The following is a 26,139-nucleotide window of genomic DNA, read 5'->3' as shown; positions in this document are numbered from 1 at the left end:
CTCTGCCACCTGTGTGATTTTGTGGAACTCAACCACTTTAAGGCTCAGTTTTCTTATCTACAAAATGAGGGCAGAATAACGGCCTTGAAATTCCCTTCCAGCCTAGTTTATGATTCCATGACTACATCTGGAATATTGTGTTTAGTTCAGGATGCTGTATTTTTAGGTAGGACATTGATAAGAGCAAATGATATATTTAAAGTATAAGCACTTTATATACATGATTTGTCCTTCATAATAACTGTATAAAAATTGATGCCATTATTAGCCTCATTTTACAGATGAGGAAACTGAGGCTTCAAGAAGTACAAGTCACAGAACTAGTGTCTGAGGCAAGATTTAAGCCTTATTCTTCTTATCATTTGAGCACTGACTCCAAGTCTTGTGCTCTATCCGCTATTGCATGCTGTCTAGCAAATATGCGGAGTAGGACAAATGGTTTGGTTAAGGGCCTTGAGTTCACAAGCATTGGTTGAAAGTATTAGGGATGTTTAACCAGGAGAAGGTATGCTAGCTGTCTCCAGTTATTGAAGAGATATCATGGAGGAGGAAGGATTAGACTTGTCCTGCTGGGCCCTGTAGAGGGTAAAATGAGGAGCAATGGGCAGAATCAACAAGAGACATTTGTTAGTCTTGATGTAAGGAAAAATTCCTTGCATCAGAGTTATCTGCAAGTGGAATGGGTGGCTTGGAAGTGGTAGTTTCCTCTCCCTGGAGGTCTTTCAGCAAAGGCTGAAGGATCACTTTTCTAGTATATGGTAGGGGGGAGGGGGTGGATTCTTTTCCAGGCCCAAGTTGGACCAGCCAGCCACTGAGGTTCCTTATAACTCTGAGATCCTATGATTCCATATCTGTATCATTTATTTGGTTCCTGAATAATATACAATATAAAATTCTATAGGGAAGAAGAGGGGGATCTTTGTGTAATATTGACTCTAATTCTTTTTTTTCTTTTTGGCAGGGCAATGAGGGTTAAGTGACTTGCCCAGGGTCACACAGCTAATAAGTGTCAAGTGTCTGAGGCCAAATTTGAACTCAGGTCCTCCTGAATTCAGGGCAGGTGCTTTATCCACTGTACCACCTAGCTGCCCCCCTGATCTTTGTGTAATATCACCAGAGACACACATCCCAGATAATCTATTCCAGTTTTGGCTCGCATCTATCAAGTCTGCAGCAGGAGGGATTAACCCACTTAAGGATTGTCCTTGCTATATGCTTCTATTCCTACAGTTAATTGCACAATCAGAGCCTCATGTGTGTCTTCATCAGAAATGTTTGCACATCAAATTGCAAAGTGTATAAAGTACAAAGATATTTGTGAACATAGTTCATTTGTTGAGGAGGAATATTTCAGAATTTGAAAAGATCCATGCTTCATTGGTTAGGGGTGCTTCCTTCTTCTACCAAGGGAGATTTCAGTCCCTCAGAACTTAGTAGATGGTCTTTCAAAATTGCTGTGGTGGAAAACAATCCATCTTGTTTTGGCTACCTGCCAGGCAATAAGACTACCAGAACTTTGCTTGGCTGGACCTCATATAACAGGCATAAGCTTTTCAGTTTGGTTGGATCTGCCAGCATTCTGTTCCACTGATAAAGCCTTCAAAAACTCAAGGTCAGACCTGACAATGAGGCAGCAGAGGGCGTTTTTTTAGTGGAGGTAACGATTAACTAAAGACAAAACAGAAACAAAAATGACAGCAAACAAAACCCAGCAATTTGCTTTGAGAAGGAAAGCATAAGCAAAAGGAAAAAGTGCAAATTGCTTCACTGTTCTTCCTAGTACAGTCATTAGTTAGCCTTTGATGTGTGTATGCTTGGGCATATGGGATTTATAGGTACATCAGGGCTCTCAGCACTGGCTCTGATTATAAAACTAAGATACAATTTCTTCAATAAAGGAAGATGACTCCAAAGATCAAAGTCACCATTTTGTAAAACCATTGAATTTGAGAATTTTGCGACTGTTTAGTTCGACCCATACAAAAAAAGAATCCCCACCTTAATATGTCTGGCAAGTGGTCATCTAGCCCTTTTTGGGAGACCCACAATGAGGTAGAATTTACTACAGCCCCAGGACAGTCTATTCCTCCTTTGGAAAGCTCTAATTGTTACACAGTTTTCTTGACATCAAACCTAAATCTGCCTCTTGAACTCCTACTTATTTGCTCTTTTTTTTTTGGAGGCAATTGGGGTTAAGTGACTTGTCCAAGGTCACACAGTAAGTGTCCGAGGCCAGAATTGAATTCAAGTCCTTCTGGCTCCTGGTCTGGGCAATGTAGCTGCTCTTAATTTGTTCATTTGCTCTTAGTTCTGCTCTTTGGGGCCAAAGAGAAAGAGTCTAATCCTTTTTTTGTGTTATAGGCCTTCAAATACTTGGAGACAGCAATCATGACACCCATGACTCTTTTCTTCTTCAGGCTAAACATCACCATTTCCTCTGGCTCATGTGATAAGGACTCAAGGCCCTTCACCATCCTGATTGTCCTCTTTTGGATGCTTTCCAGCATATGAATATTCCTTAACTGCAGCACCTGGTGCTAAACTCGATATTATAAATAAGGTCTAGCAAGGGCAGACTACCAAGATGTTATGACTTCCTTCTTCCAGGAGGAATATATTTCTCTCTCTCTCTCTCTCTCTCTCTCTCTCTCTCTCTCTCTCTCTCTCTCTCTTTGGGGTGAGGCAATTGGGGTTAAATGACTTGCCCAGGGTCACACAGCTAGTAAGTGTCAAGTGTCTGAGGCCAGATTTGAACTCAGGTTCTCCTGAAGGAATATGTCTCAAATCAGATTCTTTCTCAGCCCTTTGATAATTCAGTTCAGTTCAGTTTGGGTCAGTTCAGGTCAGTTCAGGGCAGGTCAGGGCAGGTCAGTTCAGTTCCTTTCAGTTCAGTTCAGTTCAATTCATTTCATTTCATTTTAGTCCAGTTCAGTTCAGTTCAATTCATTCCAGTATTCATTTATCACTCATTTGTTCTCTATCAGGGGACAGTAGAAGTCTTCCCTTCCCTGACCCCCCGCCCTTCTAACACAGTCAAGGCCACCATCTTTATTCCTGGACCACCCCCATGCCCTCAATTCGGACCTTTGCCACTTCTCAGTTTCCCAAGGACACAGATGGCAGGACTGAAGAAGGCTAGAGCAATCGGAAGCACTTGGTAATGGAGCACCAGCTCCTCTCTGCAATTCTCTCAGTATTCATGTTAACAATGTGGGGCCTGATGGGCTCCCGGGGATGAATGCAGCTCTCAATGTGCAATCCCACTGGAACGATTGGGCTGCTCAGCCCTCATCACGCCTGCTTATTGTGGAGTAGGGCAGAAAATTCTCTTGCTTCCCATACAGGGAACCACTTGCCTTAGCAACTGATTTCTGAAATATCCTGCCCATCGGGCTGCTTTTTTCTTTTTTTAATAAAGCTCTTTCTGATGTATTATTGCACTTTGCTTGTGTTTTGGACACGGGTGTGCTCTGCTTAAGTATGTAAATTTCCATAATGTGAGGAAATGAGATGTAAAAATAACATAGGGGCCTGTGGGAGGGAAGAGTGGGGAGTTGTGGGTTGGGTGAAGGGAGAAGAGCTTTGGGATTTATAGTCTCTCAGTCTAGTGTTTGGGGGGGGGTGTATGTGCGTGCGTGCGTGTGTGTGTGTGTGTGTGTGTGTGTGTGTGTGTGTGTGTGTGTACGTATGAAGAATTCTATCAGAGGCAGATCTAGGAGAAGAAAATTCAGTGCCTGGGAAATGCTGGCCTTTGGGGGTCACCTGGAAATCAGCAGGGATCATAAGATCACAGGTAGGGAGCTGCAAGGGTCCTTCATAACTCTATTGGGTCCAACTCTTTAATTTTACAGAAGAGGAAACAGAGACCCAGAGAAGGTGAAGAACTTGTTCAAAGTCATAGGTTCAGTCAATAAAAATTCATTAAGCACCTACTATGTGTGAGGCAATGTGCTAAGGATACAAAAAGAATCAACAAATGGTCCCCAACCTTGAAGAGCTCACAAGCTAGTGGGGGAGACAATAAACAAATGGTTATGTACCAGAAAGCTATAGTTTGGATAAAAAAAGAGATAAGCAATAGAGGGCAGGCTTTGGAATTGAGAGGGAGTGGAAAAGATTTCCTGAAGAAGCCTACATGTTTTGGTCAGTGGAAGAGACAGGATTTAAACTCAGGTTCCTTGCCCTCAAATCTCAAGCAATATCTGAAGTGTCCCCTGGGGGTTTTCATTTCTTCTAGTTCCTAGATAAAAAGCTTAGTGACCAGAGTTCCAAACTGTCTAGCAGAGAAATGAAATTCAGGAGACAGTGTGGTGTGGTGGGAAGCATACATTACACAGCACTGGGTTTGGAGGTTTGGAGGGTCTGAGGTGGAATCTTGCCTTTGATGCTTCATCTTTGTTTTTGGGAGAATTATTTCACTTTTCCGAAGCTATTTTCCCCTCTGTAAAATAATGAAGGGGTTTAACTGGATAGATGCTTTCTAAGGCCCCTTCCAGCTCTGAATGCTATGATGTCTTACTTTTGGCCCTTACTCTGCAAGGGAAAGGTCTTTTGGGCCACTGGATTAAAAGGGACTGAGAGATTAAAAAAAAAAAAAATTAACTGTGGCCTAAGCAGCCTCCAGACATTAACTTGAACTCCTTGGTCCTTTCCTGGGGGAAAGGATGAAGGATTATTAAACAAAGAGCCCCAGGGGAATTTTAACATTCTGCCTCTCACCATATGAGGCAGGGTAGAGGGCAATTTATTGTTTAAAGCATTTCTATGGATTGTGGCTAAAATTCTTTATCCCTTAGGATTATGGTATTTGAAATATCCATCCCAGGTTGAGGAGGGGGTGGGAAATGATTAGCTAAGATTTTCATCTGTCAGCCACAGGAAAAAAATCTGTCAGTTTGGCAGATGGGGTGAGATAAGACATTGCATGGAATTTCGAGTTTTGGAGGGAAACTGATTAACCCTCAGTGCCTTAGCTATTGTCTGAGTGTGGTACTTATAGGATCTAATAGAAGTATGAAAGGTATATGGACATTGATTGGAGTAGGGGACATAGGAAGAAGCAGGGGAAATCCGGTGTTGTTCCCGTTAAACTTCTTTGCCTTCTTTCTTTTCTTCCCAAACCAACCTCCCTGACATGTGATGACCTAATGATGGCCCAGACAGACAGACAAATGGACAGATAGACCAACAGATATGGCAGAGGAAGGGAATGAGGCTCCCCCCCAGCCACCGCCTTGGCTACTAATTACCATTTTAATGTGCAGCCTCCCCACTGATCAGGGGCAAAGGACAGGACATCCTTAATTGGAAATCTGAAGGACGGCAGGAGCAGTGGCCTGCACTGGGGGATTTATGTGTCTCTGTCTTGATGAGCTGGAAGGGAATGGGATGATTCACGGAGGCCTCATGCTGCCTGATTTACTGTTCGTCATTTACATCTCACGAAAGTCAATCAGTGCAGAAGGTCATCTCCAACTGGAATCATTCTCATTCAATCTTCAGCTTCCCAACCTTTCAGGCCTTCTGAGTCAGGTGTGCTAGACCCAGGCATCTCCCACAGGGAGGATTAACAGAAGGAAAAAAGCAAAGAGACACCAGGCATTGGTGGGTCAGTGGTAGAATTCTCATTTGCCATGTGGGAGACCTGTACTTACATTCTGGTCAATTTAGCATCTCTGGTATTTGTCTGAGTGGTATAATGGAAGGAATATTTAACATGGAGTCAGAGGACCTGGGTTCAAATTTCAGCTGTGCTGCTTCCTACTTTTGTGATTAAGGGCAAATTACTTTTAACTCATTGGGCCTTGGGTTGGATCAGATGATCTGTGAGTTCCCTTTTGGATTTAATTCCTATGATCCTAATAGTCTTGGGGAAAAGAATTGGGTTAAGAGACAATTTCTGTTTCCCATATGTATTGATATATGGATGACTTCCAAATCCCAAGCTTCTAGGAATCAGTGACCTTTTTCTGGCTTAGCTATGTGGCATACTTCCAGAGAAAAAGAATGGTTTCCATTCCTATAGTCCTTTATGACTTAAAGCAACAACAGCAATGAATAATTAGCATTTGTATAATTTTTTTTTTGGTGAGGCAATTGGAGTTAAGTGACTTGCCCAGGGTCATAGAGCTAGTAAGTGTCAAGTGTCTGAGGCCAGATATGAACTCAGGTCCTCCTGAATCCAGAGCTGGAGCTCTATCCACTGCGCCACCTAACTGCCCCATTCATATAATATTTTAAGGTATACAAAGAACTTTATATGTAGTGTGCTATTACTGTCACCATTTTCCAGATGAGCAAATTTTGGCTGGAAGGCATTCAATGCCATACTCAGGTTTACACAGAAGTGTCAAAGACTAGATATGAACTAAGGTTTTCCTGATCCAAGGTCTAAGTGTTGTATCCATCAGGCCACCTAGCTATTTCCCCTTACAAGGTGTTTTCCTTTTATCAACTTTGTCAGGTTGTGAATACAAGTATTACCACCCCTATTCTCCCCCCCCCCCGCCCCCATGAAGAAAGTGAGGCTTAGAGATACCACGTTATATCCATAGGCATATAGTTAGGAAATAATAAAGCTGGGACTCAAATTCAGGTTGTCCGATCCCAAGTCTAGCACATGTTTCTCTGCTGATGACACCAATGAATCCTAATTTGTGAAAATCCAAGTGACTGAAAAACAGCAGATTAATTTGAATGATGGGAAATGGGAGCGGTGTCAACAGCCTCCTCTATTTGGAATGAGAGGACCTGGATTTCAATGTTGAATCTGCTCCTTACTAGCTTAAGCTTTCTGGGTTTCTTCTTCCTCATCTGAAAAATCAGGGAGTGAGAACAGATGATCTCTAAAGTTCCTTCTTTAATAAGTTCTATGACCCTACAGTCCATTCAGGAAAAAAAAAAGACTTTTCTTATAAGACGGTGCGCCCAGATATCATGGTTTTAATGATAGAATTGGCCAATGGAGGATACCTTTGAGGAAGGATTCCCTTGAGGAAGGCACCCTGAAGGAGAGACAGGAGGTAGCATGTGCCAGGCAAATAAAACCATTATGTTAACCTTGATAATTATCTCTTTCAGATTCTGATGGAGACAGCCCAAGACCTTGAACTTAGAAGACTTGGGAATAGTAATGCTTCCAGTCCAGCACCCTCAGCTACCATGTGGGGAAGCAAGCCGTGTGGAGATAGATGTAGTCTGGTGATTGCTCCTGTAGGGGCAACAGTTACCTGTTGTTTTTGTTGTTTGTCCTTTGTTCTCAGAGGACCAATGATATCATGAGGGTGATATCTTGACTTGCCTGTGAACTGAATTTAAGTGAGGCAGAGTTGCACAAAGTCAGCAGCCTCATTCTCTCCTCCAGAGTCATCAGAGTCCAGTGGCAAGACAAAGGTCAAGATGGGTGGTGATGGCCCTGGATGGAGTGGATGACCTGTAGTTACTGAAGACCCGGAAAAGAAAGTTTTTGCCCTCAAAGTCCTTGACACTGTCCAATTACTCAACTTCAGAGATGGGTATGATTTTATCAATAGAAATGGCATTAAAAAGAGGCATGACCATCTGCTTTGCTCCTGCCCCCTAAGGACCATGGGATCTTTCCTTAGACTGGCACCTGAAACCTTCCATATGTGTTATCTCCTCCATTAGAGTGTAAGCTTCTCGAGAGCAGGGACTGTCTTCCTTTTCCATTTGTATCCCCAGGGCTGAGCACAGTGCTCTGTACACCACAGTAGGCATTTACTGAATGAGTCATACATTCATTCATTGGTTTCCTTATCAGAAAGAATTGTGATCCCATTTCTAGAGAATCTCCTCCAAATGATTTCCCTCAGGACCCCTAGTCTGACATTCTTCCTTTTTTCCTGTAGTGGGGGAAGGAGGCTGCTTCTTTTACCACTCTTTAGCCAAAGACATTCACCAGCAGTTACTCCTTCTCTGACGTGATAGTTCTTCAATTTCACTTCTTTAATGGTGCCCTCACAGTATTAGATCTTAACTGCTGAAACCTTAACTCTATTTAATTACTCCTCACTTAACAGCATCTTTCAGGAAATCAAATTCTCCATGAAGTGCTTTACAGAGAATCAGCTACTTACAAAAGTAAAGGATAATAATGGATCTTTAACATACTCTTGAAGTCCAGAAGAAGTCACAAGGAGTAGGCATCTAATCTAGTCTCTCCCTCCATTTCCACCCATATAATTCTGCTCATAGAGAAGAAAATGGAAACAACAAAGACTTGTCCATGGCCAGTCTGGGGTAGTGCAATTGCCAAGAGGCCACAGTGCTTCCCCATCAGTCCTCACCTCTAGACTTTTGGAGACAAAGACAGGGGTCATAATATTTTGAGTTAAAGGGCATTAAAACAAGGAAAAAATGTCAGGACTGCAAGAGCTCTTAGAACATAAAATGTCAGAGCTGGAAAGGATCTTAGAACATGGGATATCACAGACTGACGGGACCTTGGAGAATGAAATGTCAGAGATAGAAGGGGCCTTAGAGTCTAGACCATCAGAGGTTGAAGGGACTTACTTAGACTATGGAATGTCAGAGATGGAAGGAACCTTAGAACCTAGAATATTGCAGACTGAAGGGACCTTAGACCATGGAAGGACAGAGCTGGAAGTGTGTTAGGCCAGTCAGGAAGTCACCTAGCATGTATTAAATACCTACTATGTGTCAGGCACTGTGCTAAGATCTGGAGATACAAAGAAAGCCCAAAAAAGAAATAATTTCTTCTCTCAAAGAGCTCCCATTCTAGTTGGTGAGAATGATGAGCTGCAGGAGAGAATTTAGTGACTATTAATCCAAATGCTTGGGACATAAGAGGACTAGAATCCACATTTCCTGACTTTTAGGATGATTATTACACGTTGTAGCATGGTATATACCTGCAACAGAGCTGGGATTTAGTCTGAGGTCCTTTCTCTCAAAAACCTTGAATTATAAGTAGCTATCTAGGGAAGATTCCAAGAGTGAGTGGTCCAGGGTTACTGAGAGCACTGGGTCTTGTTTCCTTTCTGTTGGTGCACTCAAAGAAAGAATGAATGTTAGTGTAATTAGCAATGTCTAGTGACACAACCCTGTTCCCCCTCTGAACTGGGCTCTCGCTCTCTCTACTGCACCACACTACTTCTCACAAACATTACTTATCCCTATTTTGTAGATAAGAAAATTGAAGTTCTGTGAAGTGACTAAGGTCATTTGCCTAAAGTCATAGGTCTCCGAACTAGAGATCGAATCTAGGACTTTCCTGACTGTAAATCCAGTAGCTTTCCCAGGCTGTCTCATGGTTGTTTTTTGTTTTTGTTTTTGTTTTTTTAAGCAAGGGGATGGAGATGGACCCTTGGAATTGAGTGAAGAACTGTGAGAAAGTTGGCTGCTCTAGACTGTGGAGAACATCACTATAACCAGCTACTCCTTGTTAAGGGAAGATTTGGAAACAAAGAAGGCATCAGATTTTATGTCTGGAAGGAAACTTAGAACACAGAATTTTAGAATTAGAAGAGACCTTAAACTCAGCCAGGTGGCACAGTGGATAGAGTACCCAGAATGATGTCAGGATAGACCTGAGTTCAAATCCAGCTTCAGACACGTAGTAGCTGTGTGACCCTGGGCATGTCATTTCACCCTGTTTGCCTCAATTTCTTCACCTGTAAAATGAGCTGAAGAAGGAAGTGGCAAACCATTATAATATTTTTGTCAAGAATACCCACAACAACGCAATTAGACTCATCTAGTCCAGCTCCCCACCAGAAATGGATCTATAGGGATCTATGAGACTTCCTGACTTCTAACACTTCTTTGGGTTGTGGTTCGTTTCTCAGTCACCCAGTAGAGTGGAAGCTCTCAGAGGACAGAGATTAATTTTATATCCATAGGGTCTTGGATATTTTTTTTTCCTGTTTGGGATTGGAACAATGACTTTACTGATATTGGGAATTCCTAGTAACCAGGCTCCTCTAACCAATTCAAGTTGGCTCCTGTTCTGGAACTTAGTCTCAGAGAGTTGATAAGAGCCCTGAGAGGTTAGGCAACTTACTCAGGGAGACTCAGCCATTATGTGACAGAAGTGGGATTTGAATCCAGATCTCTCTGACTCCCAGGCTTGCTCTCTATGCTGCTAATTCATAAGGCCTCTAGGAGGAGCATATCAGTATCATAAGAGTTCGTATTTATTATAACACTTTAAAGGTTACAAGATACTTTTCTCCTCACAATTTTGTGAAGTAGGTAGATTAAATATCACATCTGGACTTTAGAGATGAGAAAACTGAAGCTCAGAGTGTTAAAGTGATTTGTTACACTCAAACAGCTAATTAATAGGCCGCCAGGTGGCAAAGTGGATAGAACTCTGGACCTGGAATTGAGAAGACTTGAGTTCAAATTTGGCCTCAGACACTTACTAGCTGTGTGACCCTGGGTAAATCAAATACTTCCCAGGGTTGTTGTGAGGATCAAATGAGATAATAAAGTGCTTAGCACAGAGCCTGGCACATCGTTGGGAGTGCTTCATGGATGCTTTCCCTGTCCCGATTAAGTGTGAGAGGAGGGATTTGAAGCTAGTTCTCTTTGAGCTAGGAGGAAGAAAATCCTGTGAAAACCACTGCTGAGAAGGAATCAGTTTACTCTCTTGTCCCTGGCCCCTGGGGTTTGCCTTCACATTGGTTCACCAGAGCTGAAACTAAAGGAATGAACTCCAAGGCTTTCACTAAAAGGTGTATATATATATATATATATACATTAGTTCTCAAACTTTTTGCTCTGAGGTCCCCTTTTTCACTCTTAAAAATGATTGAGGGAAAAAAAGGGGCAGCTAGGTGGTGCAGTGGATAGAGCACCAGCCCTCGAGTCAGGGGGACATGAGTTCAAATCTGGGCTAAGACATTTAACACTTACTAGCTGTGTGACCCTGGACAAGTCACTTAACCCCAATTGCCTCAACAACAACAACAAAAATGATTGAGGACTTTGCTTCCTCCCAAAAGAGCTTTTGTTTATGTGGTCTATGCCTATTGATATTTGTTTTTTTGGAAATTAAAATGTCTTGGTATTATTATGAAAATATTTTTGACCTTGTGGAGTCCCTGAAAAGGTCTTGGGGCCAAGGATGCTCGACTACACATTGAGAACAGGGGTCCTAGAGAACAAAAACTAGAGGGATAACTGTATGTGGCATGGGTAATTCCCTGCATTTAATCTTTTATGGACTCCTTGAAGTCTTTGGCCCTGACAAAATATTTTTCTCCAAATAAAGATGTTTTATTTAATGCAGACATTTCTATCAGGAAATTGATTGCTTCTGGGATTTTTAAACAACATCTGTGGGCATGGAAGAGGGGCAGAAGGGTCTGGTAGACAAGAGATACTGGAATTGGTTTGCCATTTGTTTCTCCAACTCATTTTTGTTGATTAGGAAACTGAAGCACACAGGATTAGGTGACTTGTCCAGGGTCACACAGCTACTATGTGTCTGAGGTTGGATTTGAACTCAGGTCTTTCTATCTCTAGGCCTAGTGCTCTATCCACTGCACCACCTAGCTGTCATATCTTCTTTTTACATCAACTAAATTTTATATCAGCTAAATTTCCCCCAAATTCTCTCAGAGAATCATCTTTTGTGATAAAGAATTTTTATAAAAAGAAGAGCAAAAAACAGTAAAGATGATCAATTTATTGAAAAAAAATCTACCAATCTATGCCATGTCCCACAACTGAGGACTCCCACCATCTCTCCCTTGGCAAAGGAGTGGGAGAGACATCATTCCACTGCTCTTCCTGGGGGCCAAGCTCTGAGGGGATTCTTGGAAAACAATTGAATTTCCTAGTGACCAGTAAAGCCCTATTCTTCTGGCACTGCATGTTTTCCAGAGTTTTTCTACACAACTACCCTGTGAGCCAGATATTAAGAATATTATCTCCATTTTAGAGATGAAGACAACATTAGAAAGATTAAGGAACTTTCTTACAGTCACAGTGTCAGGGCCAGTACTTGAACCCAGGTTTCTTTCTTTTGTTTTGTTTTGTGGGGCAATGGGGGTTAACTGACTTGCCCAAGGTCACACAGCTACTAAGTGTCAAGTGTCTGAGGCCAGATTTGAACTCAGGTACTCCTGAATCCAGGGCTGGTGCTTTATCCACTGAGCCACCTAGCTGCCCCACCAGGTTTCTTAATCATAACTTCAACGTTCTTTCCTTGACACCAAATAGATTTTCTGATGTTAGTTTTGCTCCATAACTATTACCTGTTCTCTCGGTCCATTTCCTTCTGGGTCTTTTCCTATCCTTCCCTGGTCTTTACAGACATTGGGAAACAGTGTTATGAAGTGGAATGAGCACAGGAATTGGGGTCAGAAGAACTATGTTTGAGCCCTAACTATGCCAGTGACTGACTATGCATGCTTGCATAAGTTTCCTTGTCAGCCTGGGTCTCTAAAACAAGATGCTTGTGCTAAGTGATCCCTGAGAGACTGGGCAGCTCTAAAGTGAAGTTCCTGGAGGCAGCCACCATTTTGGGGGGAAAGATCTTCCCATTACATAGTATCTGACATTTGCATGAGGGTCAAATAGAAATGAAAATTTAGGAACTTCCTATTAGATAGGTTTTTTTTAAAGGCATTCATTCATTCATTCATTCATTCATTCATTCATTCATTCATGTGCCTATCATCTATCTATCTATCTATCTATCTATCTATCTATCTATCTATCTATCTATCTATCTATCTATCTCTATCATCTATTATCTATCATCTCTCCATCTATCAATCATCTATCTATCCATCTATCATCTATCTATCTTTTATTTGTTCATCCATGTATCTATCCATTTACTCATTCATCAATTTATATATTTATAATTAGATGCCCTTATTTCTCTCTCCTTTTCTTGACCCTGAAGGTTGCTAGGAAATACAACATCAGGAGAAAAAGGGGGCCTCTGATTTATTCAATGATATGAGCTGGAGGAAAAAAAATATATGAAAAAGCCCCTGCACACATAGCGTCAAAATGCTGAAGTGTTTTTTAAAATATCAGAATGATGCTGTTGAAGGGAGGGCTAGGAGAAGCATTAGTAGGCCTCTGGGTCCCTGAATGATTTCCAGCACAGGAGCTCTTTTGTCCTTCTTGTACCTCCATGCAATGCTGAGCCGGACAGTGAGCTAGAGTAAGCTTTCAGTTAGGGATGCGCATGCCTGTGCTTTCTTAGATATTTTAATTTTAAATTTCATTTTTTTTGCATCAGGAATTTCTTTCATTCACCAACACTTATTAAAGTATTGTAATATGCAAGGCATAGAGATGTAAATATCTGGAGGTAGAGAACTTCTTCATGGGATCCTCCTCTACTAGTACATATTGCAACCTGTCTATGAGGTAATAGGTAAGTCTATCAAGTTGCCTGGGAAACAGAGCAGTTAAGTGACTTTTTTTTTTTGGCAGGGCAATGGGGGTTAAGTGACTTGCCCAGGGTCACACAGCTAGTAAGTGTCAAATGTCTGAGGCTGGATTTGAACTCAGGTCCTCCTGAATCCAGGGCCAGTGCTCTATCCACTGCGCCACCTAGCTGCCCCCGTAAGTGACTTTTCCAAAGTCACACAGCTTATAAGTGTCAGATGTAGGACTTGAATCCAGGAAGGTCTTTAAAAAATGACAAACTTGATCTTAGGGCAGCCAGTTGGTGACTAGCCCTGTGACCTTGGGCAAGTTACTTAATTCCAATTGCCTCAAAAAAACCCCACAAAAAACTTGGTCTCCCTATCTTGCCCAGGTTAGAAGTATAGCTGCTACTTATGAGGCAATTCCATTACTAAATGGCATGGAAACTTTGACCTGCTTTGTTTCTAACCTTGATCAGTTAACCCCTTCTTAGGTAGCCTTGTGCTCCCCCTGCTCCAGGCGCCTCACCAGAGTTGTGTCATGGTGTAGAAACCTGATTGTTTTTAGTCCACTATACTCCAGAGGTCCTGAGCTCAAGAGATTCACCAGCCTGAACCTTCCTAGTAGCAGGGATTCTAAGTGTTTACCACCATGCCCATAAGGTCTTTGTGCTTTAAGAGCATTGTATATATTATGTTTCACTATTTCTTGGTTCTGGGGAAAGAAATGCAAAATTGTCCTCAGTGGGCTTATATTCTACTGGGGAATACAGCATGTGCAGAACTAAGTAAATGAGATAATTTGAAAAGGCAGAGAGAATTAACAATAAGAGTGAAGTATGAAAGGCTTCCCAGAAGTCATAATACCTGAGGTGACACTTGAAGAGATCTAAGGATTCTCAGGGAAAGAGGAATATATCATGTTCACAGGAGACAGATTGTACAAAGTCATGGTGGTGGGAGATAGCACAACTGGGGAATAATAGTTAAACCTATTTAAGTGGGACATTGAGTGCATGAGGAGAAATAATATAAAATGGCATAAAATTACTTGGGACAAAGTAAAATAACTAATTTTAAACCTAACAACTTTTTTCATCTTCCAAAAAACTTTTAGTAATTCATTATTTCTCTTTTTTTGTTGCCATCACTTGCTTTAGACAATTTGACATTGAATTCACAAGATTATGATGCATATTCTTTAATTATTCATCATGAAATCACATTTGTCATATTGGATGTTAAATGTACTTTTGGCGAACAGTTTATTTTTCCAAGTTTAGTTTTGAGCACAATCCATAGATTTTCCATGAGGGTGTAAATCAAACCATTTTTCAGGCCATTGAATTATGGTTATCTCCATCCTTTGGATACATTTCTTAACCATTTTATGACGTGTGGCACAGTGCAAGATCTTGTAATATTACAACTCCATTTGAAACTTTCTATAATTCCAAAACAATTCTGCTTTTCATTCTATCAAGATATTTATTTGTCAGAGCTCATTCTTTCCTCAATGGGGACTGCTCTTTTGGGTCCACTGGAAGTAAAAAAAAAGTCCCAAACATTTTTGCATGGATGTTTTATAGTTTGATGAAGATGTCCAGATGCTCATCTGGACTTCTGACAAGAATTTTGATATAATGAATGAAAAAAGTGGATTTTACCAATAAAAATTACTTTTCCCCAGGGCAGCTAGGTGGCTCAGTGGATAAAGCACTGGCCCTGGAGTCAGGAGTACCTGGGTTCAGATCTGGCCTCAGACACTTAACACACACTTACTAGCTGTGTGACCCTGGGCAAGTCACTTGACCCCAATTGCCTCACTAAAAAAAAAAATTACTTTTCCCTAATCTTCAGTTTTCTGGTCTTTGTAATTTTTTTTCATAGCAGTGGTTTGCAGTTTTTTCTTTTTGTCTTTAACTGGTCTTCCTACTATTCTTACAACTTCAAGAAGCCCATATCAAACTGTGGATGAATCACTAAAGATATCTCTAGTTGCCAGATCTCTGTGAAAGTCTTTTCTTGTTTTTGAAGATTAATTAAGCTTTATTTTAGCAATAGCTCCTTCACTGGAATAACAGCCATACTTTAAAACCACAAAATTAAAAACACAATAAAAAAGAGCCATGGAACACCTGTGTATAGCATGAAATCCAACACTTAAATGGCAGAGAAGTAATAAAGGTGAGTCTATTGTTCTATCTGGTTATTCCCAGTCAACAGATGTTCTGAATCAGCTGAGTGTTAGTGGAAGCCCACACACATGGTTGTTACTGTCACAAAATGAAGCCATACGAAAATTATTGCCAGTCCCAAGTAATTTATACATAACTGTAAAATAAGTATGGGGTAGGATAAGCATTTATAGAATGTCTAATATATGCAGGCTCTGTGTGCTAAATGCTTTACAAATACCATTTTCTTTGATCCTTACAACAACCCTGGAAGGTAGGTACTCATTAGCCTCATTTTACAGTTAAGGAAATTGAGGCAAGGTTAAGTTACTTGAAAAAGGTCAAACAGCTGGTAAGTATTTGAGGTCAGATTTGAATTCACATCTTCCTGACTCTAGGCCCAGTGCTCTCTCCACTGTGCTACCTAATTGCCCGAGTATGGAAAACTAGACAGGTCCCAGACTATGGAGTGCTAAGAAGAAAAAAAAAAGAACCCAACTTCCAGGACCACAACTTTCTGAACCCTAGAACTCTGCCAGTGTCAGGATTGAAACCAGTCAACCTTAGTAAATGCCCCAGAGCTCCTGCCCCCAATATAGCTGCCTGCTCTTTCCGGGCAGTTATGAGGCTTGACCATGCGACTGGAATTCTGTTTTGAATTTAGATGTAACTCCACATATACAAAAACAAAGGTCTCGGGTTTCACCCATGCGTATACTTTGCGGTTGTGGAATCAGTGCCTCCAAGCTCAAGCGAATGGTCTTTAAGCGTTGGAGTGACTGAAAATTCCATCATACAGTGACAAACATGGGGATGAGTTTCCCTACACTCAGCTGGGCTGGTCCTTTGCCAATAGGCACATAGTCCATCACTGGGCCTATACTTGAAGCCTTTCCAGTCTGAGAGGCCCTGCCCAACCTTGTGGACCACTGGTGTAGTCTTTGAGAGCCCAGAGTCACCAACCATCATGCCATGAGGAGGTGGAAGAAAAAACTCATGATATGGCATTTTAAAATGATTTTGAACCATCTACAATCACTTTGACATAAATCCTATAAAATGTTAAAAATTGTGATGTCTATGGATTAAACTATGTGATGTTTAAAATCTAAATGGGATGTCTAAAAAATCTAATGTGTGGTTGCCTTAAATCAGAAACTTTAGCACCAGTCTTTGGGCATTAAGCATTTATTAAAGCATACCAGGTATTCATGTGGAGTTCAGAAAGTTAAGAAAAGGCCTATCTAGCCTAGAGTTCTAGCTTGGTCGGGTTCTTCCTCAAGCTCTCTGCCACGAGCCTGTTTTGATCATGAACTCCCTTAAACTGAGTGTGGAAGCTTTTTAATAGGTCTGGAGTAGAGGAGGTCCTTACACATTGCTTCAAGCTGGGTGGTAGGCATCACCCAAATCCATTGGTTCACTGGATTTGAAGGTGGTCTCGAGTCAAGTTCAAAGTCCTTAGCTTCTGAGACCAATACCTTCTTAAGGGCTAGCCAGGTGTGGTTACAATCTAGTTAACTTGAAGTAGGTTAATCAGCAGTCAATCATTCTCACTTAATTCAATGCTGAGTTTAGATTAATCTCCAGGTGGGCCTTTGAGTATATTCCAAATCCCATTATTTTCTCACAACTAGCTATAAACCATCAGGATCATTATGCTTGAATTCAGGAGCAGAGCTGAGATGGCGGAGAAAAGGCAGCGACTTGTCTGAGCTCTCCCCAAGACCCCTCCAAATACCTTCAAATAATGCCATAAGTCAATTCCTGGAGCAGCAGAACCCACAAAAGGACAGGGTGAAATCATTTTCTAGCCAAAGAGAACTTAGAAGGTTGGCAGGAAAGGTCTGTTGTACAGGATTGAGAGTGGAGAACAGCCCAGCACAGGCTGAGGTACAGCCCCAGCCCCAGCCCCAGCCAACCAGGAGCAGTTCTTGGGAGCCTCTGAATCAGGAGTGGACCTCAGCCCACAGATGGTAAGGGGGTCAAACAACTCCAGAAGGAGATTACAAGGGTCTCTTTGCTAGGATCATTATGCTTTCCATTGTCAGAAGCAGAAAGTCAATGATCTTTTTCATTATTGAAGCAAATTTTATTTTTCAGTATCATCTTAAGGTAATTCAATCCATCAACAAGTATTTATTAAATGCCTACTCTGTGCCAGGCCCCGTGCTAGATGCTAAGGATACAAATACAAAAAGTGAAGGAATCCCCGATTTCAAGGAGTGTATAGTTCATTGGTGGAGACAATCTAAATATATATAATTATAACACCTCCTGTAGGCTACTCCTCTAACCTGTGGTCTTAACTGAGATAATAACTGTAAAGCTTTTAGCATATTTCTTGGCACATAGTAAGCTCTCTATAAATGTTAGTTATTATTATCATTGTTGTTGTTGTTAGTAGTAGTAGTTGCAGTGGTAATACTTAGTAATAGTAATGAGGAGAGGAGGAGGAGGATGATTCCTAGATTTGATCCCCGGAGGGGAAATGCTACTTTGGATTCTAGAAGCAAGTAATTCTGTGTGTCTGTATTGACCCTATAATAGCTCATGAGCCCCCTACAGGTATACTTCCCATTTACAATCATCCAGTAGACACAATTATCTCTTAGCAAAGGTCATTATTCATTTGAATAGTGAGAACTTCATTATTCCCTTCCCGAGGTAGCTAGATGGTGAGGTATATAGAGCGCTGGGCCTGGAGATAGGAAGACCTGAGTTCAAATCTGGTCTCAGACACTTAGTAGTTATGTGACCCTGGGCAAGTCATGTCATTTCTGTCTGTTTCAATTTCCTCAAATGTAAACGAAGAGAATAATAGCATCTAGCTCCCAGGGTTTTTGTGAGGATCAAATGAAATAATATTTCTAAAGGCTTAGCACAGTGCCCGGCACAAAATAAGTGCTTAATAATGACTCACTTTCTTCCTTCTTTGACCCAATCAGAGAGGTTTTCATATTTTATAAAGAGATCAGGGCTTAGAAGCATATTTTTACAGTAAATTTAACACTTCCTTAATAATATGTGTGATTATATTCTAGGCCTTCTGGGACCATACCAACTGAGATGGGGAGGAGAAACACCTCCCTTATGTACATGTACAGATGTAATAAATACAGAGAGAATAAATACAAAATAAATTCAAGTTTGTTAGGCAAGAAGGAAACTAGCAGGAAGAGATTCAGGAATGACATTCATAGAAGCTGGTGCTTGAATTGTGTCTTTTTTTTTTTGTAGTGAGGCAATTTGGGGTTAAGTGACTTGCCCAGGGTCACACAGCTAGTAAGTGTTAAGTGTCTGGGCCGGATTTGAACTCAGGTACTCCTGACTCCAGGGCTGGTGCTCTATCCACTGTGCCACCTAGCTGCCCCTTGAATTGTGTCTTAAAGGAAGAGATGGATGCTTTGGGGTGGAAGTGAACAGATGGTGAATTCCAGGCAGTGGAGAGTGATAAGGACAAAGGCATGAGATACCATGAAGCACAGTGAAAATAGAATTTGCTGCTTTCTTTGCTTTTTTTTTACTTGTTTTTGCCACACAATTCATACCTAAATTTGTAGTAGAAGTTTATAGAATGTTTGTTGAGTCGAATGGAATTGATCCTTTAGAATAGAAGTTCTTAACCTCTTTGGTGTCCTGGACCCCTTTGGATGTTCTAGGAAGCTAATGGGCCATTTCTCAGAATAATATTTTTAAATTAATAAAATTAGAGACATAGGATTACAAAGGAAAACAACTCTACTGAGATTCAGCTATCAATATCTCTATCTATCTCTATCTATCTATCTATCTATCAAATCAGATCATGGATCTCAGGTTAAGAACCTGCACAGTAGAGGATCTTGGAGCTGGCACCATGTTTAACCCCCTTTTCTCCAGGACCCCAAAGACATAAGCATTAGGATGATAAGTTCTAGAACTGGAAAAGCTCCCATAGCTCATCTAGTCTAAAGAGAGCTGGGTGCAGAGAGCTGACCTCAAAGTCAGGGAAACATGTTCGCATTCCACTTTCTGACATATACTGTCTGTATGAGCCTGGACAAGTCATCTAATTTAAGGACCCCAGAGACTGTAATTGCAAAGTAGCTGCCAATCTGCAATGGTGGAGGGATTTTCCTTCCCTGGGAGTTCTTAGTCCTTAGCACAGGGACTAGCACATAGGAAGTAGATGATAAATGCTTTTTCATACACTGTATTGATGAAATAATGGTTTGGGGCCAAAAGAAAAAACAAACCAACCATTTTTTTTGTGTGTGAGGCAATTAGGGTTAAGTGACTTGCCCAGGGTCACATAACTAGTAAGTGTTAAGTGTCTGAGGCTGGATTTGAACTCAGGTCCTCCTGAATCCAGGGCTGGTGCTCTATCCACTGTGCCACCCAGCTGCCCCCCAAACTTTTTTTTTTAAGAGAAAGAGATGAACTGGAGAGGTGAAGTCACTTGAATAAGGCCACACAGATACTAAGCAGTAAATTGAGGCTCATTGAGGTTAAGTGACTTACCCAGAATCATACAGCTACTAAATACCAGGACTGGGACTCAAGAACAGACCTTCTGACTCTAAGATCAATGCTTATTCTATGTTGATGGATGGTCTTTAAAGGAAGGGATGGAATTGTAATATTTCAGCTGACTACCATGTATGTTGTCTTACTAAAGACTAAATATAAGTTATGATTATAAAAGGAACATAATTAGCAGATTCATGAATTATGGTTCTGTTCACACACCCATTGTCAAGGCTACTTGAGTCTTTAATTGTTCTTTACTTCATGAGAAGTGGCAGATCACAGTTTGTGAAAATCAAACCTGTTTGTGAGATAAAAATATATTTTCATGAACAAGTAGCCTAGACCTAGGCAGATCCTGTGGTTTAAATCAACAATTCACTTTGAAAACTGAGGTTTATGTAGAAACATAATTTGTTAATGCTTCTTCCCTGCTGTGACCATTGGTGAGGCTAGGACTCAGAGGATGTCTCATTTCAAGACAATGAGGTTAATAGAGAGACTATTTATCTCATTGGCAAAGAGGGGAGCATTGAATGCATTGCCACTGCAGACTTATGAGTACCTGAACACAACAAGTTGAGATGTGCTATGAGAAGACATATCTTATTTATAGCGAGACCTATGTGCTTGAAGTTTATTTTTGTTGTGTTGGTTTTCAGTTGTGTCTGACTCTTCATGACCTCATTTGGATTTTTTTTTTTGGCAAAGATACTGGCATGGTTTGCCATTTCCTTCTCTAGTGAATTTTACAGATGAGGAAACTGAGGCAAACAGGTGACTTGCCTAGGGTCACCAAGCTAGTAAGTATGTGAGGCTTAATAAACATCAGTGTAGTCAGGCTTATTGATGAACTCCTGGAGGTAGTCTGGTATGGTAGAATGATCCATGATTTCAGAGGTAGGGAACCCTTGGGTTCATTTCACCTTGCTGATCCTCCATTTCCTCATCTTTAAAATGGGAACACAATACTTGTACTACTTACCTCATAAAGATTTTGGAAGGGAAATGCTTTGTAGACTTTAAAGAATCACAGAAATTTGAATGATTATTATTTCTTATGGATCATAAACCTCAGTTCTGGCAATGATGCCTTTATTTATAAAACCCCAGGATTCCTCAGGAATTTTTTTGTCCTGGCTGATTAATAACAGGGTATTTACTGTCTGGCCTTTGGCCACATTGTGGTGTGGTGGCAGGAACACTGAATTTGGAGTATGAAGTACTGGGTTAAAATCCTGACTCTGCTCTTTCATGGTCTTATGTGACCCTAGGCAAGAACCTTCCTCTCTCTAAGTCTCAGTGTCATTAGCTGTAAAATGAGGGAATTGGGCTAGGTGACCTGACGCTCCCGAGATCCCAAGAGCCTTAGCTTTTCCCAGAGGCCTGTGTGCTAAACCATGAGTGTGAATCAATTGCCAGTGGTGCTTTGAGCTCTTCTGAGATAAAAGCTCTACCAGGAGGGAGAGGAGGGAAGGCTGCGGCTGGCCGGGATTCCTGGAATTTTGTGCTGTATCAGCACTGCACTTACATATGCAAAAGCCCATCTGTGCCCACAAAGGATGAAACTCTGTGTGCGGATGAGCGGCCCCTGGAAAGCCAGGGTCTCTAAGAGCAGTTTTGGATTATGATCCTTTGAAGACATCTGCGGCACGGGGATAACTTATTCCAGAAAAGCAGCTCTCCTTGCCATGCAGACCAGAAATCATAAATGAAAATGAAGTTTTTAATTACATTTGGCATTTCGGAGCCACCTGCTGGCTCCCAGCATAGGCATTTCCCTGAATGTCGGGAGATGCAGAGAAGTGACTCGGAGCTGAGCTTGGCCTTTGAAGCTCTGTGGCCCAGCCAAAGTCCTTGGTGTGGGTGCTGACTGTGGCCTGCAATATCCTAGTTCCTTGTATGGGGCTGGGGGGAGGCTGGACTACATCAGGGAGAAGCCAGCTTTTTAGAGAAAGATATTTTATGATAATCCTGCTTATCATGGCCCACACTCACTAGCAGCTATAATAGAGTTAGGAAGCACTAGGTTTGGAACTAGGTTATAGAGCAAGGCAAAGCCTTGGGCTATGCCGGCCCACTGCACTCTGTATGAATGCATATGCTGAAAATAGTTGTCCACACAGGACATGGTGACTTCTTTGTTTCTTACAGATAGCGCCTCTTCTTCTACCTCCATGTGCTTCTGCTTAAAAGACACTCCCTCCTCAAGGCTCAGTTCAAGCTCCAGCTCTCACAGGTTATCTTTCCCTATCCCCTTACTTGTTCTCTCTGGTTCCTTTTAAATGATCACCTAAATACTTATCTGTTTGTATGTTGCATTTCCCAGTAGAATATAATCTCATATCTGTTAACTTCCTAGACCAAACCTCCTTTCCTTGGCAACTACTGTCTTATGGGTATTGTCTCCTCCACTGGAATTTCAGTCCTTTGAAGGCAGTTGCTGCCTAATCTTTATATTTGTGTCCTTAGCACCCAGTGCAGTGCCTGGAACATTAGACAAATGCTTTCCTCCCCTCCTTCCCTTTTTCCTTCCTTCCCTCCCTCCATCCCTCCTTCACTTCCTTGCTTCCTTCTTTTTATTCATATGACAGGGACTCAAATGTTTGTTCAATGAATGAATAATTATTAAAATATTTGCTACATTCATAGTTATGACTTTATTATTTCTTTAGGTCCAACAAACTTTTTTTTTCAGAGAAACACAGCTTCATAATGGAAGTCATTCATACAGTCAACTTCTACCTACAAAAATTTCCTTTGCAGATACATTTATTCTATAAGGTGATGTATACCTGTATCAGTGTCACTCTGTTTAGAGAGGCGCTATTTCATGTGGATGGGTTTAGAACAAGGGTCTCTATTCTAATGGGTTCAGACCATCCTGGCCAGATATTTTAGAGGAATGGTGAACCCGAATGGAGTAGTCCTCTTGTACATCTGAGGGATGGGTCACTTAAATAAAGGTTTTATTGCTGTTTTCTTTTTCTTACATCACCACAGTTATCCCAAATGTTGCTCCTCTCCTTTCCCAGAGAGCCATCCCATATGACAACTATTATTTTTAGAGAGGAAAAAAAGTAATTAAAACTGATTCATACATTGAAAAAGTCCAAAACCATGTGCAATGTGTGGACTTCCCACCTCCACGAAGAAGTAGGTTGGGGACATCTTCTCATTTCTCATTTGATTCTTGTTTGATCTTCATAATTATTTTACATTTACTTTTGATTTTTTGGTGTATGGTGGTTGTTTCCAAATATCCTAGTTACTGTGAATAGTGTTTTCTTGGCTCTGCTTACTTCACTCTGTATCAGTTCATATAGAGCTTTCCATGCTTCTCTGTATTCATCACATATCATTTCTTATAACATAGAAATATTCCATTACATTCATATATCACAATATATTTAGTCATTCCTCAAATGATGGGCATCTACTTTGTTTTCAATTCTTAGCTATCACAAAAGTACTGCTATAAATATTTTGGAGCATATAGGTACTTTTTTCTTATTGATGGCTTCCTTGGAGTATAAACCCAATAATAGAGTTTCTGGTTCAAAGATAAACATTTTAGTCACTTTATTTGCATAATTCCCAATTGCTTTCCCAACTGATTGTTCAGGATGGATCACTTTTATGGAAACCAAGGTCTTTGTGTGTGTGTGTGTGTGTGTGTGTGTGTGTGTATGTGTAAATTGGGGTTAAGTGACTTGCCCAGGGACACACAGCTAGTAAGTGTTAAGTGTCTGAGGCCGGATTTGAACTCAGGTCCTCCTGACTCCAGGGCTGTGCCACCTAGCTGCCCCTAACCAAGGTCTTTCTTACAAAGATTTTATCTTCTACCCTGCCACAGAGACTGAAATCTCCATATTCAATTCAATTGAGAAGATCATGTTTTAGAGCTCCAAGGGATCTTAGTGTGCAGTGAGGCCCAGAGAAATTAAATGACTCATCCAAGATCATAAAAGAAGAGTTAGGATTAGAGCTCATTCCTCTGACTCCAAATCTAAGACCCCCTTTCTGTGATCAATACTGTCATCCATTTGACAAACTTTTCTTAAGTATTTACTGTGTGCAGAATGCCCTATGCCAACTCTACTGATGCAAGGCATCAAAGACCTCCATTAAGATGCACTAATGTCACCAGGGCATACAAACTCTGATCATCCATGCATGAACCATAAGTAAAGATGATCCTGGGGCAGCTAGGTGGTGCAGTGGATAGAGCACCGGCCCTGGAGTCAGGAGTACCTGAATTCAAATCCGGCCTCAGACACTTAACACTTATTAGCTGTGTGACCCTGGGCAAGTCACTTAACCCCAATTGCCTCACTAAAAAAAAAAAAAAAAAAGATGATCCTAAGAGTTGATCAGATTTTGTCATCTACTAGGAGACACAGGAGGGGAAGTTTTGATGGGGAAAGGAAAAAAAGGTCCTGAACTTGAGATATCACAGTGGGGAATGGGGAGGGGGGTATGGGAAGAGAGGTCAGACATGCAAGGAGGACTCTAGGTCTTGGGAAGTAGGACAGGGAGAGGGCATTGATATTGGGGGCTAGGTACTTGAAAAGACAAACTTAATTTTTGTAACTTTGGTCTACCTATATGACTGGGCCATGATGAATATTTCAAATGAAATATATAGACTTTAGTATAGAAATGCCAATTATTATTATTAATGATACTATAAATAAGAAGCAACATGGTAGAGTGCATAGGGAGTTAGTTGCTCTCAGACTCAGGAAGACCTCAGTTCTAATCCTGCCTCTGGCACACACTGGCTGTGTGACACTATGTATGTTATTTAACATCTCACGGTTCAGGGAACTCTCTAAGAGTTTGCAGAACATTGGTAGAGATTGGTAGATCAGCATTGGTAGAAGGGATTTCCTCACTGGGAAGCTCCTTATGCCAGGGATCTTATAGAGTGGGACTAAAATCATCATAAGCATCAGGACACTTTTTGACCATAGGATTTAGAGACAAAAGGAATCTTGGAGGCCATATAGTTCAACATGCTTATTTTACAGATGAGGAAACTGAGGCCCACAGAGTGACTCTCCCAAGGTCACAAAAGTTGATGGCAAGCAGAGCTGCAACTTGAAGTCAGCTTCTTTGATTCTGAATTCATCATGCTTTTGTCCACGTCACTTTTCATGCTTTGAGTCTTTTTCTTTGTGTATGAATTTTTTCCCCATGTGGCTATCTGGAGGACACAAAGTTAGCAGAGAGCAGGACCAAGCATTTTCAAGTTAGCAGGGTCCAGCTGGTCTGGCCCAGCCCATACCTTACTTATCCCATGAAGTACGGAAGTTCCAAGTCCCTAGTGGGTCAGGTTCAGCCCCATGTTCTGGTGCTCGGAGCCTCCATACCATGGTCTTAGCCTAGAAAAGGCCCATCCTGCCCTGTCCCTGCCTCCACACAATGGTGTTACTATTTTGGCTGGGTAAGCATGGGAAGGGGCTACAGGGAGGATAATGTATTGTTTGATTATTTTGAGGAGAGACTAGAATGGCAACAGGAAAAAACAAACAAACAAACAAACCATAACATAGAACTCAGGGTTCAAATCACTTTTTGGCCATCATCAGTTACAACAACAGGTCAGCCAAGGCATCTCTGGTTAGGCCTTGGGGGCTCTGCTTGAGTCTAGCAGTTGTATACAGGCTGTGGTTGCTTGGTCTGAGCTGAGGTCCTTAGCCAGGATCCCACAGTTGGGTCCATGGGAAATGGGGAAAAGGACAGTCTAATTATAAGTCTCACTCCTTAGTATTTCCCTTTTCCTTGGTTCCTCCTCTTTCCTTTCCTTTCCTTTCCTTTCCTTTCCTTTCCTTTCCTTTCCTTTCCTTTCCTTTCCTTTCCTTTCCTTTCCTTTCCTTTCCTTTCCTTTCCTTTCCTTTCCTTTCCTTTCCTTTCCTTTCCTTTCCTTTCCTTTCCTTTCCTTTCCTTTCCTTTCCTTTCCTTTCCTTTCCTTTCCTTTCCTTTCCTTTCTCTTCTTTTGCTTTATTAGTTCTTTCTTACTGTGTCTGAGATCACATCTTATTTAGACTGCATCCTCTCTGTCTCTCTCTGTC

The sequence above is a fragment of the Dromiciops gliroides genome, chromosome 2 (assembly GCF_019393635.1).
Source record: "Dromiciops gliroides isolate mDroGli1 chromosome 2, mDroGli1.pri, whole genome shotgun sequence".
Classification (NCBI taxonomy): Eukaryota; Metazoa; Chordata; class Mammalia; order Microbiotheria; family Microbiotheriidae; genus Dromiciops; species Dromiciops gliroides.
This window is presented reverse-complemented; position numbering follows the sequence as displayed.